This window comes from Castanea sativa, chromosome 2, assembly GCF_040712315.1.
Source record: "Castanea sativa cultivar Marrone di Chiusa Pesio chromosome 2, ASM4071231v1".
NCBI classification, from domain to species: domain Eukaryota; kingdom Viridiplantae; phylum Streptophyta; class Magnoliopsida; order Fagales; family Fagaceae; genus Castanea; species Castanea sativa.
In genome coordinates, this window is record NC_134014.1 from 1,340,088 (window position 1) to 1,366,937 (window position 26,850).

Consider the following 26,850-nt stretch of genomic DNA (forward strand, 5'->3'; position numbering starts at 1 on the left):
TAGCGGCAGAACATTCAATGCGGTAGTAGCAACTTTCCTTTAGATATTTCTTAGCTTCCTTTTGTTCTATACTTCCTTGATGTTTATCCTTATCAATAGAACCCTTTGAAATGTTGTCCTTAAGGGTAGACCAATCCCTCTGACCTTTGCCTTGCTTAGCCGAGGAGGCACTCTTCCTCGGACTACCTTCCCAACAAAAGATTGTCCATGACGCTCTAATTTGCACTTCTTCCCTATTATCTTCTAGTCCTTAGACTAATAGACGCCCTCAAACAAGGCCCACAACCCAATATACGCTTATGGGCCCTTTATCCCTACAATAATAAAAAAGGAAATAAAAAAGAAATATATATAGATATTAAAACAGACAAATATGAATATGTAAAGTCAATAATCTATATATATATATATATATTTGTAAAAAAAAAAGAATAAATAATAATTATGTGGCGAATGATGTGGTGATGAGGTGCACAACAGGAGCTCAACAACTATAAATGTCACGCTTCAGCTTTTAGTAATATATAGATATAGATTGGTGTGGTTCTTAGTTCGATGGATATGTTTGGATAGCCTAGTAATGAACCAATTATAAAAAGAAAGAGAAAAACTGGACCTTTTTGATGGTGTCAACCTTTCCACTCTTCAACTTGAAGTATTTATTTTTCAGATTTTTGTATGAGTGGATGCTTGTGGTTGGCTGCATCCAGTTTTCTTCTTTTCTAAAATTTCTAGACCAGCTGAATATATCTATGCATTCTTTCAGAGTTTAACTTCGGTCAGGAGCTGGCGCAAAAGTGAGGTTTTACGCCACCAATGAATAAACGCCACGTCATCACTCTGCTGAAAAATCAATACACATTAAAACACACAATCATAACTCAATTAAACCTTACAATCCATAAACGCGAACACACGACAGGCTTGAAGAGCTAAACACCTAAACCCCAAATCTCATTTCCTCCTCTCCTCTTAGAACCGGAGCTCCATACGCCACCACACGTCATTTCTGGAGCTGGGGCCGCCATACCGAACCTCAAGGTGTTCTAGTACTTCATTTTCTAAATCTTTTAGTAAATGGTGCCAACTTTAGCTTGTGGTTCAATCTTTTTTCTGTCACTATTTTTAATTTTGTTGTTGACAGCTTTATCTATCCATCTAAACTTTTCAAACGAAACCTTTTACACCCATATGAATGATGGCTGAACTCACGCTTCCTTGTAAATTCATAATAGGCTTTGGGTGCTGAATCAAAAACAGGAAAAATATGGGTGAGAACTACTGAACTGATCAGTGTACAAATGGTTTTTCTTTTCACATGTTGAATAGCTACATTGTTGTCTTCCACTGTAATCGCCTCATGAATTCATAAGATGCTAGTTTATCACTGTAATTATTCCTAGTTACTTTTTTTTTTTTTTTTGATAATTCAATAGTTGGGGGAGGGAGACTTGAACTTTGGACGTCACCTTTAGAAATACTAGGAGTCCACTAATTGAGTTACAAGGCTCTTGGCTAAATTTATTAGAGCTGTTTTTCGGCAGATACCTATAATTTATTCATTGTTTCAGATATGACATATCTCTGGCATGTCTAATTCACTGTATAACATTATCATTGTTGTTGACATCTCATAATTTGCTCATTGTGTTGTGATCAGCTAGCACCTTCTCCCGCCCCATATATAAGGTTTAGAAGGTGTAGTCATGAGTTCAAATCTCCTAGGGATTGATTGAGATTTTCTTGATTGAAAGTTCATAACTTTCTGGTTAGATAATATAGAACTTTGTATCAGGTTTACATAGAAGTTGAGGTCTGGTTGCATCCTATACAGCTGTGATCTGTTTGGATCGTGTGAATCTTTGAAAGAATGCAAGGTTTCAAATTGCCTTCTCATCTGTTTACAAAAGCAAAAGTAAATGGAAGGTTTGATCTTTATATTCTAAAATATTTTTTTTACATTTTTTCCCTCACCTCTTTGAATTTGTGTGATAGAATTTAAACTTTGTAAAGGGTCTATTGTATGATATTTGGATTATGTGCATGCTCATAACTGTCCCCAATCAAATAAGTTTGCTAATGGGTTTGCAAGCTAACCATCTCCTAAATACAACTAATCAAGATTCCACAAATAACAAAATTGGAGTATTTTGTGAATTTCATTATATGGAGAGCAAAATTTGACCCCCTAAATATGGTTGTTTATTTATAAGCAATGAAGAGTTGTAATAATAATAATAATAATAATAATAATAAACACATTTGAAAGTGACTTATACCTTCATTGCCAAAGAAAATACACATTTTAAAAGTCACTTATGTTGAAACAAACACTTGAAAATGTTGCCAATGCTCTCTTGTTTTTTTACAAAATTTTCTAGTAAACATTTTTTTTTTTTTTTTGCAATTGTTTCTTGAGTGAACGACCCTTCTTACTCGAGTAAATTCTTCAATAATAGAAAAAAAAATTTAGACTAAAAGTCTCACTTATCCCTCACTCAAGCAAGGTCTTTACAGAAAGTTTGCTTGTCCTTTACTAGAGCCGAACTTAAATCGCTTGAGCAAAACTAAATTTTGCTAGAGAAAATTTAAATCTTGATTAAGTGAGATTTTGAAATTAATTTTACATTACAATACAACCATGTATAACTTCAATGTGGTAAAGGGTAGGAAATATAATGATAGTATTATACAACTCTTTCATGTGCATAATCAATAACAATGCTTTCTGTGCATCCTATCAACAGTCCTTTCCAGCAACACCAATAACTGCTCCAACTTTAGTCTTCCCTATTGCAAACCAACATAAAGAAATAACTCAAGTTAATAACAGAAGTGGGTCTAGAAATGGCCTTACATCTAATTATAAACATCAAGTTTAGATTGAATTAAAACTCAAATTCAAATTGACTCAACTAGAACCACTTTTTCTTAATTAAAGTGACATACATATGAAATCAACTGATGGTTAATCCAAGATAACATAGGATACTAAGGATATAGTATGCAAACTTTGGAAAATTTGATCTAAAAGAAAGTTAAACAGAGCAAATACATCAATTTAGATATGATAAATTTTTGGTAACAGTTGAAAGTTTTGTCCATCAAATTAAAAAAAAAAATTATACATACTTAATACACACACACACACACACACACACACAAGATTTTATTAGAATTTTGCTCCCTGGCCCTAACATAGATCTGCCAATGTAACAAATTTTGGAAGCAGGACTGAGTTTACTGAAAGACTCTCAGCAAGCCAACATGCGAGGCCAGCTGTGATAAACCCAACTGGTTGTCCTGATATGATGGGGCTAATGAACTAAGAATATAGGCAGAATCTTTCCTATATTTTAATTATTTTGCTAAAATAAAATACTTACAGCCCTCTCAATTACAATAATGTGTACTCTTCAGTATAGTCCTGTTGATGGTTTGGCTTTTGTTGATTGTTGGGGTTGTGATTCACTGGACTACAAGTGACATAAAACTATAGGTTCTATTAGTCCACAAATATTGCGTAGAAACCCATGTTTTGCAAGTTTTGAGTTTTGACCTCAATACCTTTTACTCTTATCTTTAAATGGTCACACACCCTGATTGACTTAATCAACCTATATGGCTAACTAATGTACATCATAAAGAACAATTCTACCAACTAAATCAACACATACCAAATCAAGTGATTGATATCTAAAAAATAACCCAAATCCATTAAAATTTCAAAATCCAAAATTTGGGGAAATAACAAATCATAAAAGAACACACCTTGAGGTTTGGTGCGGCGGCCCCAACTCTAGAAATGACGTGTGTGGCGGCGTATGGAGCTTTGGTTCTAAGAGGAGAGGAGGAATTGAGATTTGGGGTTTAGGCGTTTAGCTCTTCAGGCCTGTCATGTATTCGTGTTTGTGGATTGTAAGGTTTAATTGAGTTATGATTGTGTGTTCTAATGTGTATCAATTTTTCAGCAAAATTGTGACGTGGCGTTTATTCATTGGTGGCTTAAAACCTCACTTTTTTGCCAGCTCCTGACCGAAGTTAATTTAATCCCTACATTTTGACAACAGTCAATTTGGTCCCTATTACTTTCAACATACAATCAATTTGGTTTCTACCGTAAACTTAATGGAAAATGTCTACGTGGCAAACACTTTGTAAGGTTGGCATGTCTAATATTAAAAAATGAGAGATGCTATGTCCATAATATTTTTACAATATTTTCACAACAAATCATAAGTGGTTAGTTATTATTGGTTCAAATTTGAACCTAGCATTAAGATTACTTTTTTACCCTAACAATAACAACCAGAAACAAACTGTTACTTATGATTTGTTGTAAAAATGTTGTAAAAATATTGTGAACATATCATTTTTAAAAAAAAATTAAATGAGATGACGATGTTTCTAAATTTTATTGGCCATGTCAATGAATAGTTGGCAAAAAATGCATAGCTTTTACAAATATATTTCTTTTATTTTTTTTTCCTCTCTTTTTTTTTTTCTTAACTTTCTTTAGTCAAACATATATATAATTTTCATTTTATTTTCAATAACAATTTTCTTCATTGTTTCGGCAAACAACAATTGAACGTGCATAGCTATCTCACCTGGTGGAGACCGTGATTTGGAAACCCCTCTATCTCAATAATTGTGGGTTATTGTGTTGTGCTGTATTGTATACCAAGTGAATGTATTGCAGCCAAAGCCACTAGAAACCCATATAGAGGAAAAACTTTCATATGCAGTTGCTAACCAAATGGAGAGGACATGGATCTAATCCGAGTTTTATGTCAAATTGGCAAACTTGAACAGAGCAATCGTTCTAGACTATTTTGAATAAGAATCGGGGGTCCACTAGGGGGCTGGATTTGGAGCAATTGGGATTTGGATCCACATGGGAGAGGAGGATGAGGAGGAGAAATCCCAAGAAGGTTAGTTTCTAAGGCATGAGATCCGGGTCTGGCACAGTTGTGGTAGTTGATGATGGGATTTTTCTTTCTGATTTTGTTTGAGCGAGTGGTTTGGAGAGAGGGAGAGAACCCATAAAGGACTTGATTGTGCTATCTCTAGAGAGATAACAGTGGCAGTGAGTGCGGTTCTAGTGGTGGCGGTAAAAGAGTTGTCCTAACATGGGAGAGACGGAGTAGGAGATTGGGAGAGACGGAGGGTTGTCCTGGGGTTGGGGAAAGAACAATGAAGAATGTTCTGGGTTTGGGAAGAAGAACAATGAAGTATGTGGGAAAATAAAATTAATTTTTATTAAAGAAATTGTTCGAAAAATTGAAAGAAAAAATAGAGGAAAAAAATTGGAAAAGAAAAATAAATATATTTGTAAAGGTAGATGTGGTTTTCTTGTTTTCCAACTAAGCACTGACATGACCAATAAAATCTAAACATATTAGCATCTCACTTAATTTTTTAATTTAGTCATGTCAACTTTACACACGCAAACATTTTTTTTGTTTTGTTAATAAGCTAGTGGAGGCTAAATTGATTGCTACTAAAATATAAGGATCAAATTAACATGTGAGTTTTAACACAATAATTTAAATTTTAAACAACATTACACATATTTTTATCCATATGTATATCAAAAATATCCGAATAATATAACTCAAACTATTCTACCAAACACCCTTTAAAATATAATAACCAAAATAATATTTTTGCATTTTTCTTTCTTTTTCACCTTTTTCTTTCTTTGCCCTTCCCCTACTTGCAAAGTGTTAGTTTCCTGAAAATTCAAAAAGCGTGGGACTGCTTCATACATGAAAAAGGCTTCTTCTTCTTTTTTTCAAAGGGTTCACTTCTCCTTTCCTAATTGTTAACTTTTTTTTTTATACTTTTTTTTAATCAATGGTTGAGATTAAGGTGGTGCTTGCGTTTTTTTTTTTTTTTTTTTCCTGAACAGCATCTCTGGCCCTGTTTATTGTCCATAAACAATAATTTTAGGCTTATAAACAGCATCAAGCGTATGAACAATAACTTTTTTATTATTTTCAATTTTTAACAAATTAAGTAATATCTAAACGGACCTCAAAATTACTTTTTACAATTATCAATCTCGACTACTCTTTAATTTCCTAAAAATTGAAAAAGCGTGGATCATGAAATAAATTCGTCTATTGCATTGCGCGTTGTGAGGAAAAAGTAGAATTGCGCATTGTCAGGAAAAAGTAGAATTTGTATGTTGCATTGCGCGTGGATTATGCTTTGTCATTTATTTCCACTCTTTTTAGTTTCCTGGAAGATGAAAAAGCGTGGGACTGCTTTCATACATGAGGCTCTTTTTCAAAGCATTCACACTCGTTTCCAAATGTTCTTGGATGGAAAACCGAGACCCATGATACTTTACATTGCTGTTGTCAAATAAATGCCAAATACAAAATAAAATTGTATTTAATTAGAACTAGATTGATTGATTTTAAGAATCAATTAGAACAAGATTGATTGATTTCCCTCAAAAGAAACATGTCCCACTCCACAGTTGGAAAAACAAAATAAAATTGTATTTAATTGTTGTCCCTTACAAAAATGCCATCTGGACTTTGCCGTTGATTGGGTCATAACTCATAAGAAACATACCAAATTAGGCAAAGTGGACTAATAAAAGTGCCCTTACTTAAAATATATATTAACAAACACCAAAATCTTTTTTTATTGGGGTAATTACACATCATAATCCACTTAAGAAGGTGTCAAACATATTTGTAATAATAATTCACTTTTGGTCAAATTAGGCAACTCAGGCAAAACTTCCTTACATAATGGACTACTTTTCTAAAATTCCCACACTTGTTCTCCTTTTTTTCAAAACAATTATGCTTTTCTTTTCTTTTCTTTTTTCTTTTTTTAAAAAATCCTAATCTTCTGGATCTTTTGATAGACTGATGTCCACAAAACACCCGTATAAATACACGCACCGAAGATCTTATAGCTATCTACTAAATCTAAAATTTATAAAATGTTAGAAAAATTATACAAAAATTAATACACTTTAATACCAATATAAATATATATATATATATATATAAATTATACAAAAATTAATACACTTTAATACCAATATATATATATATATATAAATTATACAAAAATTAATACACTTTAATACAAATATATATATATATATATATATATATATATATATATATAATGGAAAAAAAATATTGATAGAAAGGGACAAAATGGCCCATAAAAGAAGTACAAATAGATTGGTTAAAAGAGACAGTCAAACAATGTTAGAGACAATAATTTTTTTTTTAATTTTTAATATTTTGTTAAGATAACAAGTTATGATTAATGGAACATTATTTTTACTAGCTTCACAACTAGTCCTAATTTGTAATTTTTTGAACTTCTTATCATCCAAACGGTCACTATCTTGGGGGAATCCTTCTTTTGAACATCTAAGTTTGTTTTTTCGAACACTAAACTCCATTCGTATGGCGTAATCATTGTACAATTTATATGCTTCATCCTCATTGTGTACCACCATTCCAAGCAAATTTTTAATATCTTGGGGGTCTTCATCATTGACTCTAATATCTATGATTATAAAACACCACTGTGATTATAAAACACCACAAAATATGTTTCTCTGGGAACTCAAATCAAAAGCATAGTAAAAAACAAGAGTGATTAGAATGGTGTGTATAAACTATTAACCCATAAGAAATAGTTCATTTCTTTACTATTCACTTTTTGAATTTTATTAAATAGTTAAAGGAAACACCACACACACACACACACACACAACAGAGAGGGAATGCGTTTTATCACAAAGACATATCATAAACTTATAAAAAAATTATCCTCTTTACATCTATAAACTAGATAAGAAGAAAACAATACACACACACATATTAGTATACTCATATTGGACTTTTATGAAATACATAGAAGGCACCAATTAATAAACTAGTTAGAGCAAGAAAAATAAACATTGAAGAGTGAAATGAGTTTTTGTTAAATACCTTGATCAGTCATGGTTAGCTGCAATGTTGGAGTCTGGACAACCACCTAAAACAATCAGGCAATGCAAAAGTAGGGAGATGATATTTGATGATGATGAATTAGATCTGTGAAACTTAGTTCAAGACTATCAAAATTTAAAAAGTTGACATTGAGAAGGATTTGTATTACAAGAAGACTGAAATTTTAGTGCTTTTTGAAAAAATAACTTGGATTCAAAAGATAGAATTGTTATTGGCAAAAAACCCAATTAAAGCATTTGCATCCGGAAATTGTATCCTATCTTATTTTACCATCTCAAAAAGCTACTTTATCAATTATATCATACCATTTTACAATATTCCCAGCATCCCAACTTTTATTTTACAATACAACACATTAAAATAATATTTCTACACAATAAAATAATATATTCCAAAATCATATCTATTCTCTCCTATCTCCCTAATTTTTACCTCTCTTCCAACTGCAACTTCCACCAGAGCCTTCATTTCTGGCGAGGTGGTGAAATAGTCTGAAGCCATAATCTTATTCAGCCTCTCTCTCAATGCCGAATCTACAACAACACACAAAAAATCAAAATCACACACACCAATTATTCAAAATTGATTCAAAACAAAGAGAATACTATTTAAATCAAATATTATACAAGTAAGGCCTCACTGCCCATCACCCACCACCCCCATTGCCAAAACAAAACCAACAAAAACCCAGCAATACCGGACCTAAACCTAGCAAAATCGGACCCAAACACCGACGATCTCCAACGACCAACAAAACCTAGCAACACCGGACTTGAGAGAGCCACGACCCATGACCCACTTCAGCCATACCCAATTCGGCCATACCCACCTCTTTCTTTAAGCACAGGTCACCAAAAAAAAAAAAACCCACAGAACCCAGAACTCCAAACCCGCCAGTGCACCGATCCATTAACCCACGACCCACACACTGACGTGGAGGCCCAACCACCGGCACAAAGAGAGAGAGTGAGAGTTGAGAGCAATTCAGAGAGAGAGAGAGATAGAGAGGGAGACGAAATGAGGAAAAAGAGAGAGTTGAGAAGTCTGACAAAGGAGAGAGAAAGAATAAAAAAGATTAAAAAATAAATACAATAGTCTATAGTGCCATCATAAAAGTAGGATGGCACTATAGCAATATTGGAAAAAATTTTACAATTCTTTACTTTTACAATTTTGAATGTTAGAGGTTTTTGAGAGACAAATGATAAATAAAAGAAATATATGGCATTTAGCATTCCAGATGCAAATGCAAGGGAGGGAATGAAATTATTCCATTATAATGAAAATGTGTGGGTTTGGTTTGCTTTGGTGGTTTGGGTTAAAGTAGCTGATGGCTTAACTTTGGTTTTGGTTTTAAGAGGTAAGCTGGTTAGATTAATCCAAACTAGAGTTAAGTTTGTATTTATCCCGTGGTTAAAGCTGACATTTTCTAATTGTCCAAATGGTAGATCACCATTGGTTGGGAGGATCACATCAGCACATCCACGTGGTCCTCCGTTATGGCTGATAATTTCTCGAGAGTGAAGGAAACCAAATCCCTCTGGGCCTACATTTTGTGTTCGCCCAATTTGGGCGAAAATGGAGAGAAATCTCCTGTAGCCACAGATGTTGACTTTTCTGAACTCCAAGAATTACTTTTGTGCTAATTTCCCTATTTCATCAGGATATAAATGTAAAAAGGGTTATGCTAACAGGTGCCTTTAGGGCAATAGTTAACAATTCATTTTAGGAAAGTTTTGAAACCATTTAATGAGAAATGGAAAAAGCTGTTGAAACATTAATTGGTTTTTTTTTTTTTTTTTTTCATAAAAACTTTCTTTAAATGAATTATTAATCATTGTTTTAAGAACATCAGTTAGTATTTCCCAAAAAAATAATTTTTTTATTTCTCTTTTATTTGCAACCCAAAAAAAAAAAATTGGTATATTCCATTCTTTTCTTTTCTTCTTCCCTGCTTGGTACCAAACATGCATGAGAGAGACATTTTCAATGTAAAGTATAACGAGTCTTCGGTTTTCCATCCAAGAACATTTGGGAAAGGGTGTGAACGCTTTGAAAAAAGAAGCAGTCCCATGCTTTTCAATTTCCAGGAAACTAAGGAGTGGAAATAAATGACAAAACATAATCCACGCGCAATGCAATATACGAATTCTACTTTTTCCTGGCAACGCCCAATGCAATTGACGAATTTATTCCATGATCCACATTGAAGCGTCAGTACACCCTATCACACAGGATTGTAGCTCAAACAAAACCAAAAAAACCAAACACGTTACGTTCAGAAGAAGCCCTTACCTGGAGAAAACAGAGACCGGTGCTAACGCCTCCTCTCCTCTGCTCCTCTGACCAACGGAGCTCCTCCCCAAATACTGCGGTTTGTTCCGATTTCCCCTTTATTGTTTGCTTAGTTATCTCCCCAATATTTAGGTTTCGAAATTTTGATGGGTTTGGGTTATTTTTTGGATATCAATCTGTTCATATTGGTATAGGTTTTGTTGATTTATATGGGTTTTGCCTTTATTTTTTTTTTTTTTGGGGTATTTTCATGGGTTTTGATTAGATTCTTAAGTGATAGGCCACCCACCTGTACAGACATAAATTTCTTGGAAGTTCATGGATTTCGTTTTAATGGATACAGACTTAAATTTCTTGTACCACTCTTGAATTTGGCATCTTCTTCCTTCATTTTGTAAATTAAGTATATAATAAAAAAGTTGAGCTTCCTTTCTTCCTGCTGTCAATTAGAACTGCAGTCTGTTACAAGAAAGCCATACACAAATGATAAGTAACTAGCAATCTGTTAGATTTTTCTTTTGGACTCAATAAGTCATTCCTGGTTCCTGATCATCAAATAATTCAGAACACACGCGCACACACATACTCTCTATTGCTTCACTGCTCATAATAAAGAAGCTCGTACCTGTAAATAGGCTTATCAAAAGAAAAATCTAACAGATTGCTAGTTACTTATCATTTGTGTATGGCTTTCTTGTAACAGATTGCAGTTCTAATTGATAGCAGGAAGAAAGAAGCTCAACTTTTTTATTATATACTTAATTTACAAAATGAAAGAAGAAGAAGTGAATCGATGCCAAATTCAAGAGTGGTACAAAAAATTTAAGTCTGTATCCATTAAAATCGAAATCCATGAACTTCCCAAGAAATTTATGTCTGTACAGGTTGGTGGCCTATCACTTAAGAATCTAATCAAAACCCATGAAAATACCCCAAAAAAAAAAAAAAAAAAAGCAAAACCCATATAAATCAACAAAACCTATACCAATGTGAACAGATTGATATCCAAAAAATAACCCAAAACCATCAAAATTTCGAAACCTAAATTTTGGGGAAATAACTAATCAAACAATAAAGGGGAAATAAAAAAATAAAGGCACCGGACTCTGTTTTCTCCAGGTAAGGGCTTCTTCTGAACGTAACGTGTTTGGTTTTTTTGGTTTTGTTTGAGCTACAATCCTGTGTGATAGGGTGTACTGAGGCTTCAATGTGGATCATGGAATAAATTCATCAATTTCATTGCGCGTTGTCAGGAAAAAGTAGAATTGCGCGTTGCCAGGAAAAAGTAGAATTGAAAAAGTAGAATTGCGCGTTGTCAGGAAAAAGTAGAATTCGTATATTGCATTGCGCGTGGATTATGTTTTGTCATTTAACTCCTTAGTTTCCTGGAAATTGAAAAGCATGGGACTGTTTGAAGGGCTCTTTTTTCAAAGCGTTCACACCCTTTCCCAAATGTTTACAAATGCCAAATGCCAACTCACAATTCCTTTACATACACCCACTCTCACTCTAAAACTTTCTTCTATTTAACTCCAAATTTCCATTTCGACTTGATCTCTCTGTCTGATTCAATTCACTCCTTTTATCAATTTCGCAATCAAACACTGATTCAGAGCATTTCAATCAAGTCTGAGCCTCACAGAACCCGGGCTCTTCTGCTGCAAGACTCAATCTTCAAAACCGTGATCCTACTGTCAAAAAGGTATAGTTCATCAAAAGCTATAGTTCTCCCATTTCTTTTAATTCCCCCACTTTATCAAATCTCTGATCTTCTCGATCTTTTGCTTATAGATCCCAATGGTTTTCCTGACCGACGAAGGAGCCTCCTCCTCTTCTTCCATTTGTCGAAAGAAGTATGATGTCTTTTTGAGCTTTAGAGGTGAAGATACCCGTACAGGTTTTACTGCCTATTTATATGACGCTTTGAAACGAAAAGGCATTAACACCTTTATAGACAATAAGCTTTCGAGGGGAGAAGAAATTTCTGCGGAACTTCTCAAAACAATCGAAGAGTCCATGATTTTAGTTATTGTGTTTTCTAAAAACTATGCAGGGTCCAAATGGTGTTTGGACGAACTTGTTAAGATTGTTGAGTGTTGGGAAAATGACCAAATGGTTCTCCTTCGACCGATTTTTTATAACGTAGAACCAAGTGAAGTACGTAATCAAGTGGGAAACTTTGAGATAGCGCCAGCTATCTCAAAGTATAACATGGGGAAGATGTTAAGATGGAAGGAAGCCCCAAGGAAAGCAGGAAGGGTATGTATCTTTTTTTTCTTTTTTTCTTTTTGAGAAAGATACGTATCTAATTATTGATATAATGATTCATGCTTTTATACTTCTAATGGTTTACCAAAACCACTACAGGCAAAAGTATGAAAATATTTTTTGATCATATCATTTGGTAGGAAGATAGTTAGCCTACAAAGGTGAAGTTGAAAAATTTTAAACTTTCCAGTTAAGAGTTTCACCCATATATATATATATATATATATATATATATATTCCAAAATTTTGTTGATTATTTCTTTCCAACATTGGTAGTGGACAACGGTGGCTCTAAATTTTTTTTTCTAAGAAACTTAAATTATGCAAAATCTAATTTTAAAAAAAGAACTTGAATATATTATCAACCAAACCAAAAAAGAAAAACAAAACCACTCAAAAACATGAAATTTTACAATTTTTTTTTACAAATTTTTATATCTTAAAATCTTCATTATTAATACTATTAGCTTCATTATTAGTTCTAAGATTAATTATTATTATTGTTAAGTGAAATAGAATACAATACACTTAGAGCCACGGGAATCCGAGTACAATACCATCAATTAAACAAACAAATAAAAAGCACAATTATGAAATTTATATATAAAATAATATAACATAAAGTTCACAATAGTATTTTATAAGCTAGTGCCTATAACTACTACACATACTGATTTTTTCTGTTATTGAACAACACGTGTAGTGATCTTAGGTCACTGATTTTTCAAAAATATCAATTAATAAAATATAATATACACTTATTATAATAAACAAGAGTCAAAATAAGAGTCAAGAGTCAAAACAAGACAAGAGTCACTGATTTTTCAAATAATAAACAAGAGTCAAAATCAAACTTTAAGTATAAAACTTACCTTGAACACAAGCAGCACTACAACATTAGTCATTTAAATGATTATCAAGTTCCCGATCCAAATCTTAGTATATTAAAATCCTACATCATTAAGACGTTTTAAATCTCTCTAGGATCTATACTAAAGTGGGATTTGTGTAGGATCCCGGTCCAGATCTTAGATTTCTATAAGATCGCAATCCTATAATGATACCAAAGATCTTGTGCTATTAAGGAAAATTCAAAAAAAAATTTATTGTTTATTGTCAGCCTCCAAATGGAGCCTAAAGGCCCCAAACTGATAAAAAAAAAAAAGATCAACTTAGTAGCCCTTGCCTAGATTTATATTTTAAAAAAATTAAAATGTAAAAAAAAAAAAAAAACTCTTCACCTCACCCTAACCTAATCGACAAAATCACAGAAGAAAGAGACTAGAGAGTATAGGGCTATTGCATGAAGGACTAGAGATTAGTAATGAATTTGAGTTTGATGATGCCAATGAAAGTGAAGTGAATAAACCTCCAAATGCAACATTAAGAGATTTTGATAATTATCCAATGGATGATGCGGGCCATGTGGTTTCTAACAATGTTGAGAATGTTGTTTATGATGATCAACCTTACTTTGAAAAACCTAGTCAAGATAACCAAAACTTTGGTCATGATGTTTGAGTGTGTTTGTGGTGTTGTTTGGATCATTATTATTTAGTTTATGTTAATTCTGTGAAACATTATGCATTGTTATATGTTTTGTGTTGTTTAAAGGACCTTTGTTTTATGTTTTTATAAAAATTAATTGTAAATTATAAATATAGGTTTTTTTTAGGTTTTTTAATTGGAAAGTAGGATTTTACGATCCTTGTCCCGATTCTACAATCCGATCCCCAAACCCTCTCATCGATTCTATGTGAGATCTCAATCCTAATAACCTTGGTCATATATGATAGGCCAAGAATGTATTGACCCGTAGTGATGAATTAACCAATTAATTTAGCCAAGTTAATTAATTAATCCAATTAACATGCAATAGCGTGGTAGCACAAACAAATCACCAACTAAGTTAATATGCAGCGGAAAATAAATTTGATATGGTGATTTGTTTACGAATGGGAAAAACCTCCAATGCAAAAACCCCACCAGGTGATTTTAAGGTCACCACTCCCGAAACTCCACTATCATCACAACAAGCAGTTATAAGTAAAGGAATCCCAGTACCTTATACCAACCTATAGTTGAACCCTTACCCCAATACCTAATTGGACTTGTTCTGTAGTGATAATCTCTCCGTTTAATGGACGGTTCCCAGTATGTGACTAACCAATTCGATGCACGGATCCAAGTACATGACTAACCACCAACTTGAGAAGGATGTTGGCTGCAAAGTTCATCAGTTCATCACATGATAAAGATCACTAAACTCCTTGGTTACAAAACCTTTCGGCATACAAATGCAGCAGCTTCTTGAAGAGAAAAATGAACTAGGGCATATGTCTCCGGTCACAATATACTTGTGAAAATTTTTTGAACTGAGTTGCATGAACTGTGACGGCCCTTAAAATAATCTTTATATATGTTTAAGGTTGTGAAAAAAGAAAGCCTAAACATGTATCCACAGATTGGAGTGAAATCAGATTTGAAAAACTGATTTTCATAAATCTCGATAGATAGGCTATCTATCGAGAGCTGTCGAGCATCGGGCTTAAACAGTCTTTTAAACCTCGATAGATACTAGCTGTCGAGTTAGCTATCGAGTTTTAAAATCCAGCACTTCTTCACTTGATTCTTGGACCTATTTGCATGACTTTAATACTAGAACTTGAAACCTTGTTCCTTGAAGTATTAAATACATCCTAGATCTACCCAATTACAAGTAAAGTACGTTTTGTCAAAGGATTAGCCAATTCTACATTTACATATGTTCCTAACATGGTTCACATATGCCCTAATAATTTCCCCCTTTGGCAATCTGTGACAAAACCACAATAAACAAATGAACATATGAGAGAAGTCATAAATCACTCAACTCATACTCACTTGTTGAATACAATAAAATCTATCCTAACACAAACTCTTGAAAAAATTTGCAAGAAGAGAGTTCATGGCAAGAAAGACTTTGACAACCTATATTTCTGATACACTTTAATCAAAATCCATCACGACATCTTAGTGTGAGACAGAAATAAAAGATTGCATACAATAAATAAGAAGCATGTGCATAAAGAGAGAAAAGAAACAACACATGAAAAGATAGGTGAAAAAATGTAATAACAACCTATATATATATATAAAAGAATACAAGGTTTGCTATCACAATGTAAGAACAATGTATCTCAAAAGTAAAGAAAAGAAAAGATACAAAGAGTCTTCACTACATCCCTCAAAAAGAAAACACTCTCCCTAACAAATATATCTCCTATAACTAACTCTCTCTCTATGTACATGACTACTCTCATATCCAAAACTACTCATTCCTTTTTGTTACGAATGACAAAGGATAAATCATTGAGAAACAGTCATCTCATCATCACTGGAAGAGCTAGCATCCTCATCCTCATCAGCAGCACCATCAGAGTCACCATTGTCGTCCTCGTCCTCAGAAGCCTCTGGAGAAGGAGAGGGAGACTCTACGAAGCTACCAAGGTGAGCCTATCATCGTGCAATACAACCAACACGGGTGTTCATCTGATACAACTCAGTAGTAAGTGTATCAAGGCGAGCATCCATGCACTGAAGCTGCGCCATGACCGCCTCAAGGGTCGCACCACCCGCAGAAGTAGAAGGAGCGGATGTGGATGAAGCAGAAAAAACAGAAGGAGTCGATGTCTTGGACCGTGGCCGTTTCGGTTGAAGCTGGGCCTCGCTTCGTCTAACGGTAGTATTGTTTATGGCACACATCAATAAAAAGTAAGGAGACTCGGGATGGGAGATAGACGCATGACGGAGAATCCTTGTGATAAAAGAAGAAAAAATGAGCATATTATGGGCCGTCGTATCCTTATAGACATCTATAAGGGATAGTATGAAGCGAGAGGAAAAATCTATAGTGAGTCCCTCAATAAGGGATAACAAAAATCGAGCACGAGACTTAGTAATCGAATTATAGTGAGACAAGGGATGTAGAACAAATGTCATCACCATATTCAGGAACCTTAGACCTTTAGCAAAGCCCGAGCAAGGGGTGTTTTGACGTTCACCCCAAAATGAAGGTCACGAAGTTCCTTGGTTACAAAACCTTACGGCGTACAAACGCAACAGCTTTTTGAAGAGAAAGATGAACTAGGGCATATGTCTTCGGTCACAATATGCTTATGAAAAACTTTTGCATTGAGTTGCATTAACTGTGACGACCCTTAAAATAATCCTTATATATGTTTAGGGTTGTGAGAAAAGAAAGCCTAAACATGTATCCACGGATTGGAGTGAAATCAGATCTGAAAAACTGATTTTCATAAATCTCGATAGATAGGTTATCTGTTGAGAGTTGTTGATCGAGATTTAAAATCCAGCACTTCTTCACTTGATTCTTGGACAGATTTGCATGGTTTTAACATTAGAACTTGAAATCTTATTTCTTGAAGTATTAAACACATCCTAGATCTACCCAATTATAAGTAAAGTGCGTTTTGTCTAAGGATTAGCCAATTCTAAATTTACATATGTTCCTAACATGATTCACATATGTCCTAACAATATATACATAGTCATGGGGAGAGAGAGAGAGAGAGAGAGAGAGAGAGAGAGAGAGAGAGAGAGAGAGAGAGAGAGAGAGAACTATGCAAAGAATGGAAAAGAGTGACAAATTTATAGTAAGAGGGAATGGATAAGAATAGACAAATAAAGGAAGATGAAGGAAAAAATGAATAACAATATTAAAGTAGAGGGTAGTAGGGAGATAAAAAGGTAAGGGAAGAAGAAAGTGTAAATATTTAAAAAATAAGTGAATGTAAAAAAAATTATAGGAAAATTGAAAATAAAAAAGAAATATATATAGATATTAAAACCGACAAAGATCAATATAAAAGTCAATAATCTATTTATATATATATATATAGTAAAAAAAATAGCAATAAATAATAAATAATAATTATGTGGCGAATGACGTGGCGATGAGGTGGCGCAATAGGAGCTCAGCAGCAATAAATGCCACGCTTTAGCTTTTAGTAATATATAGATATAGATATAGATTGGCAAATTTTTCTTTAGCTTGTAATTGGTAAGTTTGTTGTTGGGCTTCCCCCCCTCCCCCAAAAAATGATTTAAGATCGGCAATTATTAAATTTTGTTGTTGGCTTTGCTTTAAAAAAAATTAGATCAATAAATTTTATTGTTGGACTTTTTCTTTTTGTTTAAAAGGGCAAGAATATAATCAAGAGAGGCCAAATTTAATTATATTGGGCTTACTTAAATTACCTAAAAAAAATTTAGGGTGTTTACAATTTTTAAAGATACACAATATTTTAAATATGCTACCACTAGTAGTGGGTTTCCAATAAATATGATACCTCACAAGAGGAGAGTTTTCATGCAACTACTTGCTAAGATTCCGAAAGTAATCTACAAGGCATATTTTTAAAGAGAAAAAAAAAGATTATGTTAATATTAAGAGAAATGATATATATGAAATCTACATGTACTTTATTTAAAAGCGTGTTAATTGTATCTTATGACTTACAAAACTAGATATCTTAAATTTCGTTCATCTGCTAATCTAACTCATTATATGTTATGTTTTCTTGTGCTATGTGATTGGCAGCCACACTACATGTAAATCTGAATGTGACTTTATACAAGGAATTGTTAAAGAAATATCAAGTGCTATATGTAATCGGAGACAATCATATGATGTTGAAAACCTGGTTGGAATAGATTCTCATGTAAAGGAAATAAAGTCACTTTTAAATACTAAGTCAAATGAAGTTTGCTTTTTAGGGATTCATGGACTTCCTGGAATAGGTAAGACTACAATTGCACACGTTGTTTATTGTATAATTGCTCGTCAATTTGAAGGAAGTTGTTTTTTGGAGAAGGTTAAAGAAAACTCTATAAATTGTGGCATGATACAACTACAAAAGAAACTTCTTTCTAAGATCTTACAAGATGACTCTTATTTGATGGTAGATAGTGAATTTGAAGGAACCAATTTGATAAGGGAGAGAATTTGTTGTAAAAAGGTTGTTTTAGTTCTTGATGATGTGGATAATTCAGAACAAATAAAAAAATTGCTTGGAACATGTGATTGGTTTGCTTCAGGGAGTGTAGTCATTATAACAACAAAAGACACACATGTGCTAACCGCTCTTCCAAAAGGTCGTCTAATCTATAAGGTCAAAGAACTGGGTCAATGTGAAGCTCGTGATCTTTTTAATATGCATGCCTTTCACCCAAATGAGCTCAAGGAAGATTATTTAAAACTTGCAGAGCAGATTATATCTTATGCTAAAGGACATCCACTAGCTCTGAAAGTAATGGATTCTGATTTGCGTGAAAAAAGTATAGGTGAATGGACAAGTGCATTTGAAATGTATAAGAACATTCAACATGAAAAAATTCAAGAGATACTCAAAATAAGTTTTATTGGATTGAATAAAAAAGAAAAAGATATTTTTCTTGATATTGCATGTTTCTTTAAGGGACGCAACAAGGATTATGTTGTAAAGATATTAGATGCTTGCAACTTATATCCAGTTTTTGGTATTAAAAGGCTTATTGATAAATGTCTCATAACCGTTGAAGATGACAAATTGTGGATGCATGATTTGCTACAACAAATGGGTAGAGAAATAGTTCTAGAAGAATCTAAAAGACTTGAAAATCGTAGCAGAATATGGTGTCATGAGGATGCTAATAAATTACTAACTAGAAATAAGGTATAAGTTCTTTTGCTTAACCTTTTTATTTTTCCAAATATATTTTTCATTTATTTTTTCCTTTTCATATTGAAGGAAAAATATATATATATATATATATATATATATATATTTTGTTTAAAGTTTTTAAAATAATTATACTTTTGTCGGATTCTGTTATGAAGTGCAACTAATTCTTTGTTTTATCTAGGGGTCGGATGAAATTCGAGGCATAATGTGGTGCGAACTTAATCCAAAAACAGTATCATTGGAACCTGAAGTTTTCAAAAAGATGGAAAATCTCAAATTTCTTATTGTTAAGAATGTACAAAATTCCAAAGAACTTAAATATCTTTCTAATGAATTAAGATTGTTTGAATGGTTAGGATATAACTTTTCCTTGCCATCCGAATTTTGTCCTCCAAAACTTGTTGGACTGGAGGTGTCGAATATTACAAATTTATTCGAGCAGGTATGAGTTTATTATTTGTGAATCTTCAATTTCCCTAAATGTTATTTTTAAAATTAGATGAAATGAATTTTTTTTTTTTTTTGGTTTTTTTTTTAGGGGCGCCATTACGAATATTTGAGAAATATCAAGTTGGAAAGTTGTCAATCCATCACAAGAGTTCCTGACTTATGCGCTCCAAACTTAGAGACATTGTACATTTCTTATTGTGATGAATTAATTGAGATTCATGACTCTATTGGACTTCTTGATAAGCTTAAATGTTGGAACCTCCGTTCCTGCAAGAAACTTCAGACTCTTCCGAGGACCCTCAAGTTGAATAAACGTTTCGATCTATGGATCTGCCCAAGGCTTGAGAGGTTTCCCGATGTTCACCCTGAAACGAATTGTTTAAGCGAGTTCACTGTGTCTAATTGTAATATCAGAGAATGGCCTTCATCACTAAGATATCTCACCAAAGGGATTATCGGTTTAGTGATACAGAAATGTGAAAACCTTGGGAAGTTTTTGGATAGCACCAATAAATTGCAACGGCTTGAGGAAATAGATACCCCTATTCTCGACAGCTTTTATATTCGTGCGGAATATTCTGATATTCCGGATGTCCTAAGGTATAAGGGAATTTTAATTGATTTAGATTTTTGGTTGAAGAATGATATCTTCCCGGCATTGAGATATATATATATATATATATATATATAGGACTCCAATATTGTTAGTATCCCCGAATGCATTTTTAGATTATCTACATTAAAAGGGATTTACATAAATAATTGTAAGAAGCTTCGGGAAATTCAAAATCCAAGGCTTCCACAATCTATTAGAAAAGTGAAAATAAAAAATGCCCATCGTTGCTTCCACAATCATCAAGTAGATTATTGAATGAGGTGAGGTCTCTCTCTTTGATAATTAAGTAGTAAATATACAATTTTTTTCTGTTAACGTCTTTCACAAACTTCAATTTCTTGTTTTTGTTTAATGCAAGCAGTTTGGAAAAATTCTAGGGACTCTACCGAATAGAGTCAGTGAAGGTGCAAGAAGCGACATATTAATGGATCTCTTTGATGACTCTGAATCTGAATCTGAATCTGAATCTGAATCTGGATTCTATCCTGATTCTGATTATGAAATTTTACTACCAGGAACTGAGATTCCAAAGTCGCTTAAATTCAACCATCAGAGTTTTGGAAATTCCATATCATTCAAGGTTGGTTGCAAATTTCCAAAATTGGCCGTCTGTGTTGCTTCTCGTTCAGGGGAGGCACGTTTCGTCTGGGTTTACGTTTCCATCAATGGTTGTAAACAGACATTCAATGAGCGATACAAGGTAGATAGCTGCGCGGAACTGTGGTTATTTTCTAGATCTTTTGGGCAGTTGAATAAACCAAATCTATCTGAACAGAATCAGGTGGAGGTTGAGGTTAGATGTACAATCGAAAACTGCAATGGAAATCACACTGATATTATAAAATGGTGGGGAGTGAATGTAGAATGCATCTGCTGTCCTCAGAAATCAGATATTACTTACTTGCCGCTTCCGAGTGACAGGAATGGTTGTGGGTCATCCTCAGTTTTGAATGACACTTCTTATGGTTTGAAGGGCTTTCTTGGTGATTTGAATGTGTCATTATCGGCCCCTAATAACTCTGAACTCCTTGCATTGTTACCTGGTCCAAATATGGATCAAGAGGTTTCCAATACCGTAAATGATTTGAGGCTTTTGAAGGGCATTCATAACGATGGGTGCGATTTGAGTTTGTCACTAAATGATTCAAATGAAAGAGAAAGTGAGCCTCCTCTGTCCCTGATTTGACAAATGGGTTTGACTTCGGCTTTGCCCAGCCAAATTTGGAGTTAGGCTCAGGTGTTAGTAGTGGGTTTCATTTCGGTTCGTCTTCAATGGCCCATGCCAGTGTAAATGATGACTCTGATTTCTATATGGGTTCGTCTTCAATGGCCCATGACTGTGTAAATGATGACTCTGATATCAATATGGGTCCACCACTGAAGAAAGCGAGGACATCTTGATCAGACTTCAAAGAATTATGCCCCTCTTTGTTTCCTTGATTCCCATCTGCTCCAACGCCAAGTTAGTCCCCTTCACTAGTAAGTATTACAACTCCAAACCCTCTCTTTTTTTGGTTGTTTGAATGGTAATGTTTTTAATATACAACGAGTGCTTGCTTTGTTTGTTGGACATATATACATAAATGAAGTGCTTTTATGGTCTTTTGCTTTTATTCACGTTTTTGTTGTGTTTTGCACGCTTGAATATTCTATAAGTAATAGCTTACGGCCCTTGTAGTCATGTGGTATTTGTTTTCCTTAAAAGCGGTTTATAAAGTAAAAGGTGTGATTTTGGAGTGAAAGTTGCTACGCTGTTGAGATTGTAGCATGCTATGTCTGTTTTATTAAGTAATCGCAATAGAAAAATTCCAGGAGCGAATTTGCAGTTTAACAAAGAACAATTTGCTTATTCATTGAATTGTTGTATGACATAATTAAATTCTGCAGCTTGGAAACAATCAAGCATCGGAATTTCTGAGGACTTCATCAAATGATTGGTCTGCATGACAATGGACTTGCAGCTGTAGCAAGTGATTCTATTCAATGCTTCTGGTCATCATTTCATAATTGGCTCATACAACTTCTTTGCTGGTTAGCCTCTACTCAATAATAGTTGGTGATCAACTTGTAGAGTAAACTTGATTATCTTCTACTGCCAGGAACTGAGATTCCAAAGTTGTTCAAATTCAACCATCGTAATTGGCCATCTGTATTGCTTTTCATTCAGCTGAAGCACATATGTGCAGAATTTTTCATGTTCACTTTTCCATCAATGGTTGTAAATAAAAAACCGATTATCTAAAGTACAGGAGAAAGCTAGGAGGAACTGTGGTTATTTTCTAAATCTCTTGGGCAATAAGGTTGAGGTTGAGACTGGGCTAAAGATGAAGCTTCATCTTCCTTTTGCAAACAACACATAATTATGATGTAAAAGAATATCCCTAAAGACATAGTGGCACCATTCTCTACCAAGTTGTGCCTCCTATAGTTACATATTTGGGTGCCTCTCTCTCTCTTCATTCATTAGGGAATCATGAATTTTAAATTATAAAATGAGTATTTAATTTCTTTTATTCATTTATTGTAATGTGGTTACCTGGCCTTGTTGCTGTGAAGTAATTGGTGGCGCCCAAGATTTCTTTCCACCTTGCAATGTGGTTTTCTTTTATTATGATATTTGTCTTTTATTGATCATATTTGTCTGCTTCTGGTGCATAATGTTTGCTTAGCCTAACATCAATCCAGTGCCAAGTAAGGTTACCTTCAATGTTTTGGAATGGCTCAAGACCTCTGTCGTTAACAGTAAGGCCCAATTTCTTCCTTTCTTGATTTTATGTTTGGGTTATGTACCATATCCTTAGATATTCAATTTGGTTTTTTGTTTTTCATGTCCATTTTTTTGTTGCTTTGGTGAAGGCATATTAATATTGGAATGTACTAGAATCTATGATGGTTTTATAACATATATTAGCTATGTATGCTGAATCTGTGTATTATTACTTTTTGACCGAAAAACAAAAATCTTGAGTTCAATTTGAATGAAGATTCAAGATGATATTGAGGTTTTCATAAATAAATTATTATTTTTTTTTAAAAAAAAGAGATGATATTAAGGTTATATATCCCACACCCCACAAGTATAAGTGCTTGTGGGTTGTGGGGGGCAAGGGTCAGGGTTTAAGTCTTCAGAAAGGAACTTTACATACATATACACTTAGATTAGGCTAGAGTAAAATTCTATCTTGTATCAAAAAGAAAAGAAAAGGGTTATATATAGTAGCTGGGTGAGCTGTAAATCAACTTGAAGGAATAAACTTGAATAAGATTCTTATTATTTCCAATCTTCAAGTTTTGATATATGAAAGTGGAGTGAAGGTATAGAGAATTGCTGTATTATGTCGTAAAGAAAGCTACCCTGATTTCATTTATCATTTTCTGTACTACTGGCTTCCAAGCCGCGAACTCTAAGTCTTAGATATCCCAGAATATTTCCTTGCTGCTCACTTACAGTTTTTCAACTAAGGGAGATAAATTTGTAAAATAAAAGCCCACAATTTAAAACCTCCACTAAACCCACGTTCTCAGCAGTTTACAACCTCATCATCTCTTATCCTATTTGAAATTGAAATAGACGCACTCTCTTTTCTCTTAGCTCTTATCTTCTTGAAATTGAAACAGATGCAATCCATTATGTGAAACTTTTAAGCATCTCATGAATTTTACAAACCCTGGGAGTTTCACAACAGCATGAGAAAATTTTCCACAATCAATGACTCTGAAGGTATTTATTTTTTTTGGGTTGGCGGGGGGGGGGGGGGGGGTTGATACTATTGTTTTTGGCTGCATTCATTTTATACTGGTATTATTTCAACAGTTATTAGCAGCTTAATACTTCTTCTTTTTTCCCTTTTTTGCATTAGATACAAACTTTTTTTGGGTTGAATTTGTTCGATACAATTGCATCAGGTACTACATTTCCTTAACATTTATTAAATTATTGTTCTTTTTTAAATAAATTTATGAAAGTATCATGCAATATAGAATCAAATGGAACACTAATGGGGGTGAGAATTTTTAGGAGGTGGTATATGGTTTTTTAGTGTTGCTACTTCAAGAGTAAGGTGAACAAGGATAGGACCTTGCTCCAAATATTTATCAAGAATGTGGGAAATAGTCAAACTTTATAACATCAGCAAACTCAATTCACTACAGATTTTCAGTGCACAATAGTAAATCCAAAGGTATGTTCCTTGCAATTTAAATTCTTAATACAGAACCTGATTCCATTATGTGAAATTTAAACGTCTCACACTTCCCTATTCTTCATATTGAGTAGAGTAATCACCATTGGGAGTTTCAGCAAAAGGTACATTCAACGAAATTTAATGAAAAATACCATGTCATCAGTCAAAAGGTATGTTCTATCAAGTTTTCTTCATTCTCTTACATATTTGATTTATAATTGGATTTTTTTTTTTAATGCAACAGAGATACAATCGGGTTACATTTTGTCAACAATGGTTCCACTTTCTGCTCTCCGCCAGATCCTAACGCCAAGAATGTAATTTTGTCATCTTTTTAGGTTTTCAAATAATGTCATTGATTTAAAATATTTATTTGGTTTTCGGTTGTATCTATAGTTGTGCTAAGGTTTTCGGTAGTATCTCAAATTGAAAAGTATGGAAAATTATGACACCAAATCCAAAAAGAAAAATCCTCAGAGCATGCGTGAAGTGCATGTGATGTGGTTACTTATTATTAGTCTTTTTTAACAGGAGTAGTAAGTAATTGCTTAATTTCCTTCAATGTTTGATTGCATTTAAGGTGTAGTTGCATTTTCCCTTCTAATTAAAGAATAATAAATAATGAATTGAGCCATGCAATGAGTAGTATGTAATGAGATCAATTCATATTTAGACACCAATATATTAGGTGTAATGAGTAGTATGTAATGAATTGATCATGCATTCATATATTAGGTGTCTCAGGTTCAATTCTTAGACACCAATATACCTTAGATCTATAAAGGCCAGCTGACAGTTCAATCCTTATCTTGCAGGTACAAGACCTCTTTCAATGCACAGGAACCTCTCCCCAGAGTCTCAAACACGGATGTTGAACCCCAATCTGCATTAGGAGCTTGGCAACTTATCCTAAAAGTTGCTGGTTTCCAGAGTAAAAGGAAGAAAAGACTTGCTTATGTATATGAAGTTGTTAACCTACAGGGAGCATGTGTGTTTTTGGTATCAGCAGTAGTGTAGCTAGGACAGCATTGGTGGTGTTGCTTGAAGCTGTGGTGGAAGCATGTTTCACTGCTTTTCATCGTGGTCTTCAGCAGATTTTGATTCTAAGTGATAACAGAGGCCTCCTCCAAACTTTGCACAACAGAAGAACCTCTAGTTGGCAGGACAATATTAGACTTGCGGATCTCAATTTTTGTTTTCAAGCTGGCTTATTCTGCAAAATGATCTTAGTCCTCTCTTTGCTTATCAAACCTTTATATGTTTTAGCCAAAAAGGCAACCTGTGCGCCTATAAACTTTAGCTGGTTTAATCCAGCTCTTTTGTGAATGTTTCGTGTTTGTATTCTCTGTTTTATGTACTCCCTGTTCTTATGGTATCATAAAAACAAAAAAAAAATCTATACATGCAATTACAGTTTCTTTTCTTGGTTGCCTCTCGGTATGCATGCCATCTCTCAAAGTTTGTTTGTCTTCTTCAATTAAATAGATGTTTTCACATTGGAGGCCTTCAATTAATAGTTTAATGTTTCTTATGGTTTCTCCCCAAATTTGATTATCCACATATGATGTTGTCTCTTCATTTATCGAGTCGCTAATCCGTGCATTGCATTAGATAGTTAGCAAATGTTAAATATATACACTTTATTCAATCATACAATTAATTAAAAATGAATGAAAATAAGTAATTTTAGTTTAGAATAAAGTTTGAAAATAAATATAAAAAATTGGTCATACATATATACAACTTGAATCTCAAATATAATTTGAGAATGAACTTTTTATAAGACAAAACAAAAATACACACATATTGAGGGGAAAAAATTGTCTTTTTTATAAGATGAAACAAAAACACACTATTTATGTTTCTACCATGCTATTCACATTAGTGCCCTTGTTGTTCTTTCGGAAACCTAGAGTTTCAATGGGAAGTTTGGGCCATTTAACACCATAGTTTCTTTCTTTCCTTCAATTCACTTGAATTCCATCTCTCCCATTTAATCCTTACAAGACTACCTAAATTATCATCTTCTTTCTCTAAGAAACAATGATAAAATTCTTTGTATTTTGACATGAATTTCGGATTTAAATTGATCAGTCCATATAGGAGGAAGCTGCATTAAATAGCACCAAAATAGGGAGGTTAACAACATAACATCAATCATTACTATTGTACCATGTAATTAATGAATACAAATCCTCTATACCATTTTTTTTGTACTACTTTGGGTTTCTTTGGATACCGCTTATTGCTGAAAACTAAAAACAATGTAGCCAAATAATTTTTAAATGTGTGAATAGTGTCGTGGGACTCAG

General features: G+C 33.6%; 1 protein-coding gene and 1 pseudogene across 2 annotated transcripts in view; both read left to right on the forward strand.

Annotated features, from left to right (window-relative positions):
• LOC142624584 (TMV resistance protein N-like) overlaps positions 1 to 25,885 on the forward strand; it is a 146,100-nt gene extending 120,215 nt beyond the window's left edge. For both annotated transcript variants that reach the window (XM_075798226.1, XM_075798227.1), the window contains exon 12: positions 25,354 to 25,885. The gene's annotated coding sequence lies outside the window, so the exon portion shown is untranslated. The remainder of the gene's footprint in view (positions 1 to 25,353) is intronic.
• LOC142624263 (TMV resistance protein N-like) overlaps positions 11,414 to 26,850 on the forward strand; it is a 47,610-nt pseudogene continuing 32,173 nt past the window's right edge.